The sequence below is a fragment of the Protopterus annectens genome, chromosome 8.part0, assembly GCF_019279795.1.
Source record: "Protopterus annectens isolate FY-2018-M chromosome 8.part0, PAN1.0, whole genome shotgun sequence".
In the NCBI taxonomy this organism is placed as follows: Eukaryota; Metazoa; Chordata; order Ceratodontiformes; family Protopteridae; genus Protopterus; species Protopterus annectens.
The window spans coordinates 1,937,121,358-1,937,138,281 of NC_056741.1; the positions used below are offsets into that span (position 1 = coordinate 1,937,121,358).

At 43.8% G+C, this 16,924-nt stretch overlaps 1 protein-coding gene across 4 annotated transcripts in view; it reads right to left on the reverse strand.

Moving 5' to 3' along the window:
- The window catches only part of CTCF (CCCTC-binding factor), a 2,058,695-nt gene that overhangs the window by 800,826 nt on the left and 1,240,945 nt on the right, over positions 1 to 16,924 (reverse strand). The gene's annotated exons all lie outside the window — the stretch shown is intronic.

Sequence of the window (16,924 nt, forward strand, 5' to 3'; positions counted from 1 at the left end):
AGCCGACTGGGCCGGTGCCGAAAGCAGTTTAGCCAGCACCGATGACTGGAGCAGTTTCTTCACTCTATCGACATCATCATCGGAAAGAGTCCTAGAGGATACAGTTGGGGATCTGGATCTCCCTGCAGAGGGAGACCTGTGAGTCGGACAAACCAGTCGAAAAACTGGAGACCGGCTCCGAACTGAAAAATCGGTCACCGGCTCCAACACACTGGGATGAGAAGTCGACATAACAGATGCGCTGCCTTCTGTCGGCCCCAAAGCCAGTGGAGCCGAAGAAGCAACTAAAGTTCTGGTGATTTTCTCTGGCGGCTCCGAGGAAACTGACGGAGCTGGAGAGAGTTTCTTTGAGGATTTTTGTCTGCTTTTTCGTCCAGTTTGGAAGGAGAGGATCTGGAACTAGAAGACCCCTCAAAGTCTTCTTCAAAGGAGGGTTTCAGCAATCCTCTTAAAATAAGCTTGTTCTTCCTCTCTTGCAGCACACGGGGACTGAAAGCCTGGCAGAACAAGCAGGATTCTTGTAGATGAATAGCCCCCAAGCAATACACGCACACTGAGTGCCCATCAGTCAATGACATCTTATTATTACATATGACACACTTTAAAGCCAGAAGGCCTGTGCTCTTTAGAATCCTTGGACATGCTGACAGAAAAACAGTCAGGACACCTTCACCAAAAATAACCAACGATAGAGCGTGGGAAATTAGAACCTCTAACTGAAACAGCCTAGAGACCCCGGGATAACCACAGGGAGGACTAGGTCCTCTGAGGTAAAAGGTCCTGGCCCAGGGAATAAGCAGGAAAAAACACCAGCACAGGCACACAACAAAACCAGCTAATGGGTATACTACAAAATACAGGGGAGGACTAGGTCCTCTAACTGAAATGGGCCTAGCCCGTAAACACCAAAAAGGGAAACGGGATACCAAGAAAAAGGGCCAACAGAACTGGTCACACAACCAGCAGAAGCAAAACACACACACTAGCTATGAAAATAGCTTTTGGAGCTACAATACTGAAATATAAATCGAAAAATTGTAATTGGCCACGGCCAAGAGTGAGACCACGTCCAAGCTATACGAGCGGCAAATGAGATCTAGGGATAGGCACGTTGCAGCATGGGATACTTCTTAGCCACGAGCCAATTGAAGACTTCAAACTGGAGTATGGCTGAATCGGAGCCAACCCCAAGGGTAAGAATGTAGGCGAGACTGGACTACATAACATCCAATGTTAACATTTTTAAAATGCAATCATAGAAATGCATGCCTAAAAAACATTTATATGAAAATTATATAATACCTAGACGTTATAGGACTTTAGTTTCAAAATACAAGAAATACTTGCATATTCATTTAACCCAGGGGTGTTAAAGGCAGCCAACCTAATTTACCATTTTAATTCCTGAGCCTCTAATATATCCTTCCATGGACCCCCCCCTCCTTTTTTCCCCCCACTAGTTCTAACCTGGCATATTGAAACTTATGACCGAGATATTCTTTCACATGCTTTGCTAGGGCATCACTTTCTTTTAGATATCTGATATCAAGCTGGTGTTCATATATATACACTCCTTAAAGCGCATTTGGGTTTTTCCCACATAGAATCCCAAACAAAATGTACACATAGCCACATACACTAAACCCTTAGTATTGCAGTTAAAATGGGATTTAGACTTCAAATCTATTTCACTGATGCATAAACTATCACCTTTCCCTTATGTGTGTACATTTTGGGCATGAACCACATTTAAAGGTGCCATAATTTTTTCTTCCCATGTCCTAATGGGATTCCATTAAAGGTGGCCTTTGGTTCTCCCCCTCCTACATACCACCTTAGGGGCTGTCCCCACCTGTTCGAGTATCCCATCACCAATCTCTTTGTGCTTATTGGAAAAAATGGTGCCAAAAACACGAGAAACCTTCTGTTTATTGTTGACACCAGCTTCTTCATTGCTCAGCACTGTATTCCCTTCAGCCTCAATATCTCTCAAAACGTGCTTAATGACCCCCATTTCCCTCTTCTTGACTTCCATGATAACCTTCTGAATCATAGAAATGGGGTACCCCGCCTAATAAAAATATCCTTTAATTTTTGAAACAAAGTTAAAATCATGCTCTTCAGAAATCATGTATGCAAGACATATATATATTGTCCTTTTATAATGCCCCTCTTATGTAGTAGATGACAGCTGTTAAAGTGCAACATACTGTTCGAGTAGGTGAGTTTGCTGTAAATGTTACTCACATATCTCTTATTAACCTGATCTTTGCTTATTTCAACATCCAAATAGTTGATTTTTTCATCATTAACAGTATACATGAATTTAAGAAAGGTGGTACTCTTATTACAGCAATCAATGAATTTTTCAATTTCTCTATGGGGTCCCTGCCATGCAATAAACACATCTAAAAATCTACAATACGTGGCCCAATGTAGCATAAATTCAGACCCCCCCCCCCAAAGAAATCTCCTCTCCTATTCGATCATGACTATACTGGAAAAAATGGGGGCACAAGCCACCCCCAATGCCACGGCACAAGTCTGGTGATAATATTGACCTTCGAAATAAACATAGTTGCATTTCAAAACAGTTTCCATTAAGGTGCATAAAACATATACTTCAGTGTTTGAAAATTCACATGAATTCTATAAATAATCCTGGAACCATTTCATCCCAAGCTCATGGGGAATGACATTAAATAAATTGATTACATCAATAGTCAAGAATACTATGTCCTCCCCATATGTTAGATTTTGAACTTTACTCAGAAGTCCCAGGAATCTTTACACACAAATGTCCCTGTGCCTCTACAAGTTTCTTTAGTTTTAAGTATATGCACTTTCCCAATGGGTGCATCTTGGCTTCAGAGGCATTAACTATGGGTCTGGGGGGGGGGGGGGGGGGGGGTCAGTCAAGTCTTTGTGAATTTTCAGTAATCAGAAAATCCCTGGAACAATAGGGAATTCACAACACAAAAATGTATATGCATCATGACTGAGAGCCCCCTGGTCAAACATATCATTCAGTAAGTATTCTTTCTGTGCATATGAAATATTCATCATATTCAAAGAAGATTCTTCATAAATACTTTCATCAAATAACATACTATTCATACGGTTACTGTATTCAACCCTGGACAAAACAACCCCCCCCACCGTTATCGGGTTTCATGACCCTTATTGTTTTGACAGCGCATTTCTTTAACAACTCATAACCAGTTTTGTTCAAATTATATTCAAAAGGTTTCTTAGAATCATTAACCAATTTCCTAAATTCAAATTCACACAACTTTTCAAAAATATTGAGAGGCATTGGTAAGGGAGGGTTAAAGGTACTACTGCAAATCAAATCATATGTGCAACCGTTTTCACAGCCCCCTTTAAAATACAAACATAAGTTCAAATTTCTAACATACAACTTTAAATCAATCACATTATCAATTTTAATTTTATTGGTGGGCACGAAATTGAACCCCTTACTAAGCAAATTGCAATATTCTGTGTCAAACAAAGTTTGTGTAGCTGTATAAGTTAAAGTCACCTTGTTCATTGGTAACAATCTCTGGTCCGGTAGCGTTTTCCCTAGTACCAAAACGAAATCCTCTATTGTGACCACATTTTGATGCATCTCCTCCACCTGCCTCGGTAATTTGATCCTCTCCAAGCCTGCTGTTACCCACCGTGATTCCTCAGGTGTTCCGAATGACTCAGTGGTTCTTGCTCTAAAGGGATAGACTGCTCATTCCCTTCACGTTGATGGTTTTCATTGGGGTCGCCATTAACAGGCATGCTGTTTCTCAATTCTGCATTGCCAGACTGAGGTAGTGGATAGGGATGCCCACTCTTGTAATCTGCCCTATCATGAGAGATTTTTTTGGACTTCCTAATCCTGACATCATTGGAAATTGTCAACTTTATCTAAAATGTTTTTATACTTATCTCCACAATGTGGAAAAATTAAGTCCTTTGATCTTTTTTTCTAAAGCGACCAATACTGGCAATAATGTATCAAGCACCCTGCTGTTGTGCTTAATCATCAGCTCCATAAGCTCGAATACCTGTCTGTCAAATAGCGGCAGGAGTTCCTGATGCTCACTGGAGTTACATCAGCCCATTTGGGAACTTCCACGACCTCAAACCTTTTGGCACCAGGTTATTTTTGATGGATTCACGAAAATACTCATTTTCAATAAGTAACTTCCTGTATTTGATAGCTTTAGTCTAAAAAACATCAAGGGATTTACTAAAGACCCATGGAGTCGGCTGTCAGCCAGAGGCTCATGGTTATCCTGCACAGAGGGTAAGATTGGGTCCCCCCGTTTGTTGACATAACACATTACTGTGGTGTTGTCTGTTTTTATAAGGAGAACCCCTGGCTTGAGATGGGGTTTGAAGGATGTCAGAGCCTTTTGTACTGCCATCATTTCTTTCCGATTGATGTGTAAGTGAAGGAGCTGGGCATCCCAAAGACCGTGGGTGCACCTGTCTGCTACGTGAGCGCCCCAAGCAATGTCTGAGGTGTTGGTGGTGATGGTCTGGCCGGTACGGCGGAGGATGAAGAAAGACCCTTGTTCTTGACACAGGCCTCTGCCCACCAGAGAAACTCAGCCATTATACATGGGATCAGAAGGAAAAAGGTCTCTGGAGACAGAGTGCTGGCACCAAAGGTTCTTTAGATACCACTGAAGTTTTCTCATGTGAAGACTGACCAGAGGAATTAAAAGGATGCAAGATGCCATGCATCCCTGGGCTTGCAGGAACTTCCATGCGGTGGGGTGACTTCTGGAAGCCAGCTGGGTAAAGCAGAGAGGCAGGAAGCTCTGCCTTTCTGGGGATAGGAATGCCATTTGGAATCTAGCAGAGCTCCCAAGAAAATGATCTTCCTGGTGAGAGTAATCTTTGATTTCTTCTCGTTGATGGTGAACCCTAGGGAAGTTAGGAAGGATTTGACAAAGAGAACGTCCTGGAGCAGCTTTTCTTTGCACTCTGCCCAAATGATGCAGTCGTCTAGATAAGGGTAAATCTGTATATTTCTCTGTCTGCAAAATGCTATGGCCAGGGCTAAGCATTTGGTGAATATTCTGGGTGCAGTAGATAAGCCAAAGGACAGCGCAGAGAACTGGAAGTGTTGCGATCCTGCTCTGAAGCGCAGAAATCTCCTGCAGAACTCCTTTATGGGGATGTGAAGATAGGCATCTTTTAGGGCTAGGATGACTAGCCAGGCATTTTATGGTAGCATAGGCAGCAGATGCTGCAAAGTAAGCATTCTGAATCTGGGGACCACCAGGAAGGTGTTCAGAATGGATAGATCCAGGATGGGGCGCCAAGTACCCTCTTTTCTGGGAACAAGGAATAGTCTGGAATAAAAGCTTTTGCTTGCTTGATCTGATGGGACAGGTTCTACTGCCCCCTGGGATATGAGAGTTTGGACCTGTTTCAATGCCTCTATCCATTGATTTGGAGGCAAGTCTGGGTACCCACTTGAATTGTGAGTTTGCTGAAAGAGAATTTGTATCCCTGAAAAATAGTCCAAGACCCACTGATCCTTTATTACAGAAAGCCAATTTTCTTTGAAAAGGGAGAGCCTTCCTCCTAGTTTTTGATAAGTGAAGGGAGGGCAGAGGGGGAAGAGGGAGTCATTGTGAGTTTTTGCCATAGAAGGTTTGCTTGGAACTCCCTGCCTTTGGGGCTCAAGTGGTCCACTATTTGCTTCTCTGCTGGCCCTGGGAGAAGGACCTGGATGGCCTGTCCCTGCGGGGCTTACCTTGGCCCTGTCTGCAGGAAAGGATCAGTGTTTAGAGGGAAAGCTCCTGCTGAACCTGGGAGGTTGAACCTGCAAGAAATCTTTTACTGTTTGCATAGACTTTGCTTGGTCTTCCATCTTTTTAAGTATCTCTTCTGATTTTACTCCAAACAAGCTCTCCTTATCTAGGGGAGCATCAATAAGTTTAGACTTGATATGATCAGGGAGAAGTTGTTCCTTCAGCCAAGCATGTCTCCTAATGACAGATCCCGTCACTACTGCCCTGCTAGAGGCTTCTAGGGCGTCATTTCCACAGTGTAATGAGTGTTTGGCCACTTGACAAGCACAGTGCAGTATATCTGCTAACTCTCTTGAATTGGCAGAGTCAGGAAAGGTAGAAATCTTTTGTTTTAATAGTTCCAAAGTGTGTTGCTGAAATTTTAACATATGGAACTGACAACCGAGTGCTCTGATAGCTAAGGTTGCAGAGGTGTATATTTCTTTGCCCATCTGTCCAGAGCTCTGGAGTCCTTGTCAGAAGGAATAGGATTCTTGGCGGAACTAGTCTTAGCTCCTTTAGGTCCCTATGTAATGACCTCTGGGTCTGCAGCGGGATTTCTGTACAGGTATTTGTAAGAATCCAGTACTCTGTAATATCTGTCAGGTTTACTGGGAGCAGATGGGAGGGTGTCAGCGGCTAAGCTGGATTCATGGAAAACATCATCCACCACTTCTAAAATAGTGGGGATGGCCAGGGGTCTGTGCTGCGGCAGGTCCAAAAACTCTCCAAGTCTTTTCTTAGACTGGGGGAAGTCCTTAGATTCCCATTCGAAATGTTCCCTGAGGGTGTGAAGGGTTTCCCCAAAGGAAAGGTCCTCTGGAGGAGAGACAGAAGGGATGTATTCCTCTGCATCTGAATCCTCATAAGCAGTCAGAGGTTGCTATTTCTCTTCAAAATCTGAATAGTCAGACTCCTCAGAATCTTGTTCTATCAATTTCTGGAGAAGGGTGCCTTTTCCTTTCAGCAGTTGTGGCCTGACTACCCCCGATAAGGGCGATGAGATCCTCTGCCATTTTAAGCATTTGTATTTGGGGTGGTGGAGCAGGAGCAAGATGGTGGCTAGAAACAGATTTGCTAGGAGTGGGCTGGCTTCTAGGATGCGATCCTCTGCCATTTTAAGCATTTGTATTTGGGGTGGTGGAGCAGGAGCAAGATGGTGGCTAGAAGCAGATTTGCTAGGAGTGGGCTGGTTTCTAGGCCTGAGAGAATCTGTCGGTTTGAGAGAGACTGTAGTCGGATGAGAAGACTTTGTTTTTTGTCTAGATTCGGTAGTTCGAAAGGCCTCCTCAGAAGCCGGTGAATGCATCATGGCTCCGGACTCAAATGAAGCAGAGACAGCCAAAAGCTCAGAAGATGAAGATGATTTCTGCGGCAAAATGGACTCCGAAAGGGTATCTGTAGAGGCTTGCAAAAGTGCCTCACTGAATTGCAGAGAACTGACGACCTGCTTAATGGTAGCATCGTCAGAAGGCTTAGCCTTGTGTGGTCTGTCTCTATCCTTATCTCTGCGTTTTTTCAGAATCTCCACTGATTGTTGGCTGATGGACACCATATCAGAATGTGAAGATGAAACACGAAAATAACTGTCTACAAAAAGAGCTCTACAGCAAATAGTTCTCGCATTAAAGAGGGCACAGAACTGGCAATGGGGTATGTCGTGGTCTTGGCCAAAACAAGTGATGCACTAAGAATGGAAGCGTGGGATCTGCTTTCCACAGGCGAGACAACTTAACTTTTTCAGACATCGGTTAGTGCAAGAAAAAAGGGTCCCCAATGGGGTACTTAGCTTTAGATGTTTTCAGCTGAAATTCAAACTCTGGTAGCGACCAACCAGAACTCGTGCGAACTGCTTCTACTACGGGCTCCACACCAAGAAAGACTGATGTAATGATGTTATCTGCCTTGCTTTATAGCACTGACGACCTGACATCAGATTAAAGGTGACTGCAGCCAACGCAGAAAAACAGTGACTCTGGTATTTGGGATGGCTGAGGGCTCCCACAGCAGGGATAACCCACAGATGATGACTGCAACAGTGAAAAACGTAGATCATCAAAGTTTGTGGAAGGGGGTTAGACTGGGTATACTTATGTTACAGGAGAAAGGTTTGACAGGGAGGCCTTGGTCTGTCTCAGGAAGACTGTAGGTCCTCCATGGATTTTGCTTTTATTAAAGCAATTATTCAGAAATGGGTATATCTGCACACTCCCTTGTCCTGAATTATGCTACTACTGTAGCCAGAAATTTTGTGAATAATTTAGGAGAAGTAAGTCAAACAGCAGAGCACAAAGTTTCCTACCTGCCCTGAAACATAGAGGTCTCTAGTTGGCCTTTGCTACAGAAATGCATATGCAGGCATCCTTTTCCTTTAGAAATAGGGTGACCAAGCGAGTCTGTGGGGAAAACATAGGCAGGAGCTTTGGGAGGGTGAGCACTCTGAATATGGGGACTACCAAGAACCTATTTAAGCTTTGGTAAGTCTAGGACTGGTCTCCAAGATTCGACCTTTCTTGGTACCAAGAAAAGCCTTGCGTAGTACCCTTTTCCATTTTCTCCTACAGGGACTGCTTATATGGAGCACTGTTCAACATGTAATCTAACTTACGCCTGAGCCTTTCCATGCTTCCTTTTTGGGATAAACTGGATATGTGCTGGTACTGGAGGTGGGGGGACGGGACAGACTTTAGCTTGTAACTTTCTCTTATGATCTAAAGGACCCTTTTGCCCTGGGTAAAATCTAGATACTTTTCCAAGAAAAGGGAAAATCTTCCTCCTTTACGGGTAGAAATGGAGGTAGGGCTCAGGTAGGATTTAAAGGAGAGGTGGGTGGGAGGTGCCCGACTTAATCATGGCTGCTCCATGCTGGATCCTTGGGGGCGGGTCTTGTAGGCCTTAGTCCCTGGTCAGCCTGTCATATTCTCTGTGTGGCCTGTCTTTCCTGGTCCTCTTCCCTCTGTCTAGTCTGGAAACATGAAATGATCAGGGTTTTAAAAGGATAGTTTCTACTAAACCTCAGGAACTGTTCCTGCAGGACAGTCTGAAGGGGACTTAGCCTTGTACTACTGTTTCTTAAATACAGCTTGAGCCTTGGGTCTGAAAAAAAAAATCATTGCCCAGAGATACATCCAGGTTCTCTAACTGCACATCACAGAAAAAACAGTTTTCTTAACAAGGCAAGTCTCTTAACAGATCCTGAAGCTGCTGCCCTCCTAGATGCTTCCAAAGCATCACAATTTCAATGGAAAGAAAATTTTGCAACTTGGGAACAGGTGTTCCAGGATTTGCGAAGAGTTCTATCATCAATCTTCCTCCAGTTTCTTTCATTTGGTCCAGGAGGGTTTCCTGGAATTTGACCATATGAAATGGACAATTAAGAGACCTTATGGCCAGAGTGGCAGACCTGTAATCCGTCTTGCCAAATCTATCCAGGGTTCTACCTTACTTTCTTTCATCAGGCAAGAGATTTCAAGTGGTGCTGCCTTTGGCTCCCATGGGACCCAAGGAGACCACCTCAGCATCTGCTACAAGAATTTTTAAGAGCCGTTTGCAGGAATACAGAAGCCTTTAAACCAGTCTGGATTTGTGAGGACAGATGACTGGGTGTCAGGCTGCAGGGAAGAATACCAAACACCATCCAAAATCTCTAACAATGGAAGAATGACAAGAGGACTGTGCTAAGGAAGTCTAAGAAATTCTAGGGCTCTTTTCTTAGACTGAAGGTAAATCTAAACATCCCGGTTGAAGAAATCCCTCATTTTGCGAAGGATTTCTTCAAAGGGAAATTCCTCATGTGGTGAAGTTGAGGAAAGGTTTTCAGACTCTTACGTCAGCATATGACCTTGACAAAATTTGGTCAGCATATGCTAGCTCATCCTCAACAGTCAGAAGACTCCTGGAGAGAAACATGCTTCTTCCTTTTGCTAGGAGAAAATCCTGTAGCAGGGGACTTAGCAGAACTAAGTTGCTAGATTTCATGAAATCCATGAGGACCTCAGCCAGCCTGACAAATTCCTGTGGGTAGGCCTGTTGTGACTAAGATCAAGAAGGCCCAGGCTGAGGAAAGCTACAAACAGCCTTATGTTTCACTGAGTGTGGTGTTGGATGTAGCCAGACCAGGCCCTGGGCAGACAGGCAACCATGGCCTGAAGTCTGTGACTGAGGATTTCTCTGTAAATCTGGGGATACCACCCTACTCACAGCTAGTAAGAGAATGAAAGTCAAAAGCCGGGTGTTAAAACAGCAAACAATATGACCGACCAAACACTACGGTCCAAATATTAACATTTTTTAATAACATGGATTAGTGACAGATACACTGCACTTCCTCAAACAACTCTCAAATATCCTCTAAACTGGTTGCTTTCAGTCACTTTTTTATACTGTCCAAGTTTAAATCTTGAAACATTCTTTTGGCATATCTGTGGCTTTACTGTAGACCACGCCAGTTTCTGTCCTTTAATCAATTTCTGAGAATATTGCGGAGCTCACCAGTTTTCTGTTTCCTTATCAGTTTCTGAGAAGACTAGGGTGTACTCTGTGACAAGACAGCCATTTCTTTTTTGCACTGTTAGCCATTCCCTTGTTAGATATTACAAGTATTTAGCTTATCATCCTATTTCAGAAAGCCTCTACTATCACAGCAAACTGTTACTAATGTTTTAAGCCCACATCATATCTTGTTGTCCTGCAAACACATTTTATGCTGGGCTAATCACATTTGTTTGCTGCATATTTCTTTCTGCATACTTTGCAGGCCTTGTATCACATACTAGTTCTAAAAATACAGAATAGTTGTGTAAGAACTTACCATAACCTTGGATGTCCTTCTCTTCTATGCTGCAGTACTCAGAACAGTAGGGAGGTTGCTGCCTGCAGTGCCACCATCTGGCTAGTATACCAAAGTTTTTGTAGCAAGAGGGTATGTATGACGTCACTTACTAGAGCCATAAACCGATGTTGGGTATAAAAGTGATGTCTGCATGTACGGTCATCAAAATGTTTTGCTGCATACAGTAATGCTCCTGTGGGTTAAAATGGGGGGGGGGGTCCAACTTGCAGACCCTTAGACTTGCATGCAGGCTAGGCTGAGGGCAGTAGGTTGGTTGTGTTGAGAGTGGAGACTGGGGAAAGAGAATGACTATGTCCCCACAGGTAGACCATGGAGTGACACTAGGGAAAGAAACAGGGGGTAGGTCAGTGGGAATAAATACTGCAACATGGAAGAGGAGGACATCTGAGGTCCTTACACAACTATTCTGTCCTTCTATTCTCATGTTGCAGTATTCATAACAGTAGGGAGAGTACCAGAGCTTTAGGTATGAACCTGGGTGGAGGAGCGGTTTCCGTGGTCAACCACGCCTTGGAGGACTGACCTGACAAAACCTGCTCTTGCTCAGGAGGCCATGTCCAGCTTGTAGTGTTTGGTGAAGGTGTGGCCAGAGGTCCAAGTGGCTGCTTCTAAAATGGAGGTGAAGTCAATGTCTTTGAAAATGGCAGCAGAGGAGGCAGCTGCCCTGGTAGAGTGAGGTTTAACATGGCCCTGCCAGGATTTTCCAAGATGGGAATAGCACAATGTAATGGATTTAGAGATCCATGAGGAAATGGTCTGCTTGAAGACAGACTCCTCTAGGGCGCTGGGATGGAAGGAGATGAATAATTGGTCAGATTTTCTAATAGATTTGTTTTGTCCAGGTAGTACCCGTGTTGCTTATGTACATCCAAGGAATGAAGAGTCCTCCCTGAGGAGTTTTGTGGAGGAGGGTAGAAAACTTGTACGTTAATGGTTTGATTTAATGAATGTTCATTAACTACCTTAAGCATGAAGGAATAGTTGGCCCTGACAGCAATTCTGTCATTGTGGAAAATAAGACAAGGAGAGGAAGCCATAAGGCCTCTGAAATCCTCCTGGCGGAGGTAAGGGCCACTAGCAGAACTGTTTTCAGGGTGCATAGTTTCACGAAAACTGCGTGAGCTGGTTTAAAAGGAGGTAATGTTTGTTTTTCTAATATGAAAGTGAGGTCCCAAGGAGGGGAGATAGGTCTCCTGGGGCGTCTGATATGGACTCATTTCAGAAGAAGCTTGACTTCCAGTCCGGATGCCAGAGGGGATGATGTGGGCAGACAAGCAGAAATGGCAGAGAAGTGGACTTTGACTGCAGAGTAGGTTAGTCCTGAGTGGAGTAGCTCACACAAACAGGATGGGACCATAGGTACAGGAGTAATAAAGAGGGTCCTGGTTTTTCCTTTGACACCACTTGGAGAATCTACACCACTTTGATACATAGTTTCTCCTGGTACTGGATTTTCTGGCCTCCTGCAGAACATTGAGTACGTCCTCTGAATATAGGTGTATGTAAGGGATTAGAACCCTATCACCCATAAAGTTAATTTCAGATTGTTCACCTGTGGGTGGAGTAGGGATCCCCTGTCCTGTGTGAGCAGGGACAGTGGGGTACCCTGTGGTGATTGCCCTTGGCTAGTAAGTGAAGGAGGGGAACCAATGCTGTCTTGGCCAAAACGGGGTCACCAATGGGATTTTGGGTTTGTCCTTCTGAATTTTCAGAAGGACTTTCTGAATTAGTGTGAAAGGAGGGAAGATGTAAAGGTACATTCCCTTCCAAGAAAAGGAGAATGTGTCCACTTTCCAAGCTTGTGGATGTGGATCTCTTGTGCAGAAGCTGGGCATCTGTTTGCTCTGGGTGGAGGCAAAGAGATCTGCTTGTGGAACCCCCCCCCCCACCTGTGTATCAGGTCCAGGAAAACCTCTCTCTGCAGCATCAACTCATGAGAAGCGGCTGAGGTTCTGCTAAGTTCACCTGCCATAACATTCTCTGTTGAGCGGATATACACTGCTACCAGGTGGAGGTGGAAGGAAGATACTAAGCTCCAAATATGGATGGCCAGGCTGCATGGGGGTAGGACCTTACCCCCCCTTGCTTGTTGATGTACCACAAGACAGTCATACTGTCTGATTACTTCAGGGGGTTCCTGGCAGGAGAGTAGATTTGAAAGTTAGAAGAGCTAATTGTAAGGCCCTCATTTCCTTGATGTTGATGTGGTCCTTATGGCTTAGAATGAACCATCTCCCTTGTACTGAGAATTGTTTGTGGTTTGTTAGGAGCACTACACCCCGCCCCAGGTCTGGTGCATCTGTGGAGACTTGTTGTTGGGGGGGCTGGAATCTGTAGATGGGTTCCTAGGTTGAGGTGCAGTGCTGACACTCACCACTGGATTTCCGTTTTTAGGCACAGGAGTAGGAGAAGGGGGGAGTCCATGGGTTGGGAGTGTTGGCTCCACAAGTTTTTTTAAGACCCACTGGATTTTGCGCATGTGGAGTCTTGCCAGAGGTAACATGGGTATCAGAGATGGCATGTGACCTGGAATTCCCGAGCTGTCATGGAGGAGTGGGTGAGGCTCTGCTTAAGGTATAGACAAACATCTGGGATCCTTTGGTCTGGGATGAAGGCTTTCATGCTGTCTGTTCTGATCCTGCACCCCAAGAAAACTAAGTCCTGAGAGAGGGACAGGTGAGATTTATATAGATTTAGGGTGAACCCTAGTTGACTTAGGGTGGAAGACACCTGTTTTAGGTGAAGTAGAAGAAAGTACAATTGTGTACACTTACCATAAATGTAGATGTTCAAGTGTATTCACTGTTGCAGTCATTACATTTAGGCAATTCAAAGTCTTGGGTCCTGCGTCAGTTGCTGTCTCCTTTTCCATGACGTCAGGTGTATAAAACATGCAGCCGACGGAATTTTATTCAGTTTTTCTTGCACCAGATTTCAGGTGCCCCCCCAAATGGGGAGCAAAAAAAAAAAAAAAAAAAAAAAAAATGCTCATATATATATATATATATATATATATATATATATATATATATATATATATACACACACATACATACACACATACATATATATATATATATATATATATATACATATATAAATACATAAACAGCAATATATATGTAAATGCAATTTTAGCAACAAAAACTTTACCTTAGTCTAAAAGCAAGTACACCACCAAGGCTTTAGAATATAGTGAAGGAAAGAAGTTCTAGAAAAAAGGGGGAAGGCGGGTGGGTAACCCGGACTGCAACTGTGAATACACTCTAACCTCTACATTTAAGGCAAGTGTACACATCTGTACTATGTTCTTCATGTTTCACTGTTGCAGTCATTACATTTGGGTAGAATCCCAAAGTTATGGATGGGAGGCTGGAACTAAATAGCATTAGGAGCGGCTATAAGGCCCTGCAGAAATGCAGTGGCAAAGCCTGCCCTGGACTTAGAGAAGAGAGGCAAATGATAATGCTTTGCAAAGGTATGAACAGTGCTCCAAGTAGCAGCTTCAAGAATGTCTTTGGTTGGAACTCCTCTGAGAAAGGCTGCTGAGGTAGATGCAGCCCTGGTGGAATGTGACCTGATTCCCTTGGGCACCAGTTTACCATGATGCAAATAGCAGAAACGAATGCAGTGGCTTATCCACTTTGAAATAGTCTGCTTTGATATAGCCTTCCCCTCTGATCCTGTAGCAAATGCCACCAGTAGTTGCTCAGACTTTCTTAGAGATTTGGTCCTGTTTAAGTAGACTCTTAGTTGTCTGGGTACGTCCAAGGAATGCAGAATCCGCTCCCCCGTGTTCTGCGGATTTGGGTAAAATGTTGGCAGGGGAATAGTTTGGTTAAGAGCCACACTGGATACTACCTTGGGCATAAAGGAAGGATTGGTCCTGAGAGACACCCTATCCAGGTAAAAGGTAATAGAAGGCTCCACAGTTATGAGGGCCTGTAGTTCTGAAACCCTTTATGCTGAAGGGATTGCCAAAAGGAAAGCGGTTTTCCAAGATAAAAACTTTATATCCGCAGTAGTTGCTGGTTCAAAAGGAGGCAGGGTGAGCTTTTCCAGCACAAAATTGAGGTCCCATGCAGGAGTTGGTGATCTTCTGGGAGGCCTTAAATTTTTGGCCCTTCTAAGATACTGTTCAGCAGAGGATGAGAAAAGATGGGAGGCTCTGTTTTGTAATGAGCAGAGATGGCAAAGGCATGGATTTTTACTGAAGAAAAAATAGGCCCTTGTCAAACATCTCAGTCAAGTATTGTAAAATCTGAGGAATATTTGGCTTTGCTGTGTCCATTCCTTGTGCTTGGTTCCAAGCACAGTAACTTTTCCATTTATCAGCATAAGATTTTCTAGTACTAGGCCTTCTGGCTTCCAAAATGACATCCATCACAGATTTACTGAGAGGTACTGTTTGAATAATTACCTGATCAGCCATGCTGCCAGGTTCAGAGTTTGGAGCGTAGTGTGCAGAATTTGATTGCTCTGCTGAGACAGTAGATGAGGTATTTGAGGCAAGTACCAAGGAGGGAGTTGAGACATATTGCTTAGAATTGGGTACCAGTGCTGGCGAGGCCAGTCCGGAGCATTTAGGATAATTTTTGTTATTTCCTGTCTCACCTTTAGTAAGACCTTGGGGAGAAGAGGCAGAGGAGGAAAGGCGTAGACAAACAAGTTTTTCCAACTGAAGGGCATCCACTTTACATGCTTGCCTGTGATAAGTCCTTGTGCAAAATTTGTCCAGTTGATAATTTTGGGGAGAGGCAAATAGATCTATGTCTGGGCTCCCCCATTTCCCTGTTATCATGCTGAAGACTTGTGGATCCAGTTTCCACTCGTGAGCGTCCATAAGATTTCTTAGGTCATCTGCCAGAGTATTTTGATTTCCTAGCAGGAATTGAGCTTGAAGATGTACTTGGTAAGTAAAGGCTGTGTCCCACAATGCCATGGCTTGTTTGCAAAAGGGGTAGGAATGCATACCCCCCTGCTTGTTTATGTACCATGTAACAGTGGTGTTGTCCATCTTTATCAGTAGTTGTCCTGGATGAAGTTAAGTCCTTAAAGGCTGTCAGGGCATTCTGAACAGCTAGCATCTCTTTTTGGTTGATATGCAGATGCACTTGTTTTGGGCTCTATATGCCCTGAATGCATCTGCCCGCCAGGTGGGCCCCCCAAGCATAGTCTGATGCGTCTGTAGTTAGCGTTTGGGTGGCAGGGGGTAGAGTGAAAGACCGTCCCTTGTTCTGGTGACAAGTCTCTGCCCACTAAAGAAACTTCTGTTGTAAGCAGGGAATGAGAGGAATCATTGTTTCCAGACTGTGACAATGTTGACTCCATAAACCTTTTAGATACCATTGCAGTTTCCTCACATGCAGTCTTGTATATGGAATTAGTAGAATGCAAGATGCCATGAACTCCAAAGCCTGCATAATTTGTTTTTTTTACTGTAAACAGGGATGGGGAGTATTTGTGGCATAAGGAGAGGAGTTGTGGGTCAGAGAAGTGGAAGCAGCAAGAGTTCTGAGGGGAAGATGCGAGTTTGGCTATAGCGTCTATAAAGGAGGAGTTAAACTTTGGTGGCTATATGACATGATCTGGAGAGCTAGGGTCAGGACAGGGACTGCCTTTCCTGCCAGGACTAAGGAGGGCAGAGATACTATTCCAAAACATTTTGAGGTTGGACTTATGATTATATTGTAGCTTAGAGTAGTAGGAGTTATGGTCTGAAGCAATTTGTTTTTTTTTAACTCTATTAAGAATTTGCTTCAATTTATTAAGCGAGTTAGGTGCTTTTTATATTTTTCGTGAAGTTGCCATGCTTTGTCACGGGTATGCACGAGTCTTATTACTTCTTTGGAGAGCCATGGGGCAGTTTCGGATTTCACTATTTTTGTTCTGGAAGGGGCAAAGCAGTTTAGCAGGTTAATGAAAGAAGTATTAAAGTAAGTAACAACATTGTCAAGAGGAAGAGTTTTCAGAGGGTGCCAATTCATTTGTTTTAAGCAGTCAGAAAAGGATTATGGGTTAAAGTTCATGAGGTTGCAGGTTAAGATATATTTACAGTGGATATAAAAAGTGTACACACCCCTGTTAAAACAAGAAGTTATGTACTCACCATAACGTTCGATGTATGTAGTCCATCTCGCCTCACATTCTTACCCATGGGTTCGGAGCCAAACATCGGCTCCGACTCTGCCTATTTACTAGCTCAAAAGTCTCTGATTGGCTGGGCCAAGAGGGTATCCCATAGTACACTGCTTCGCATCCCCAGATC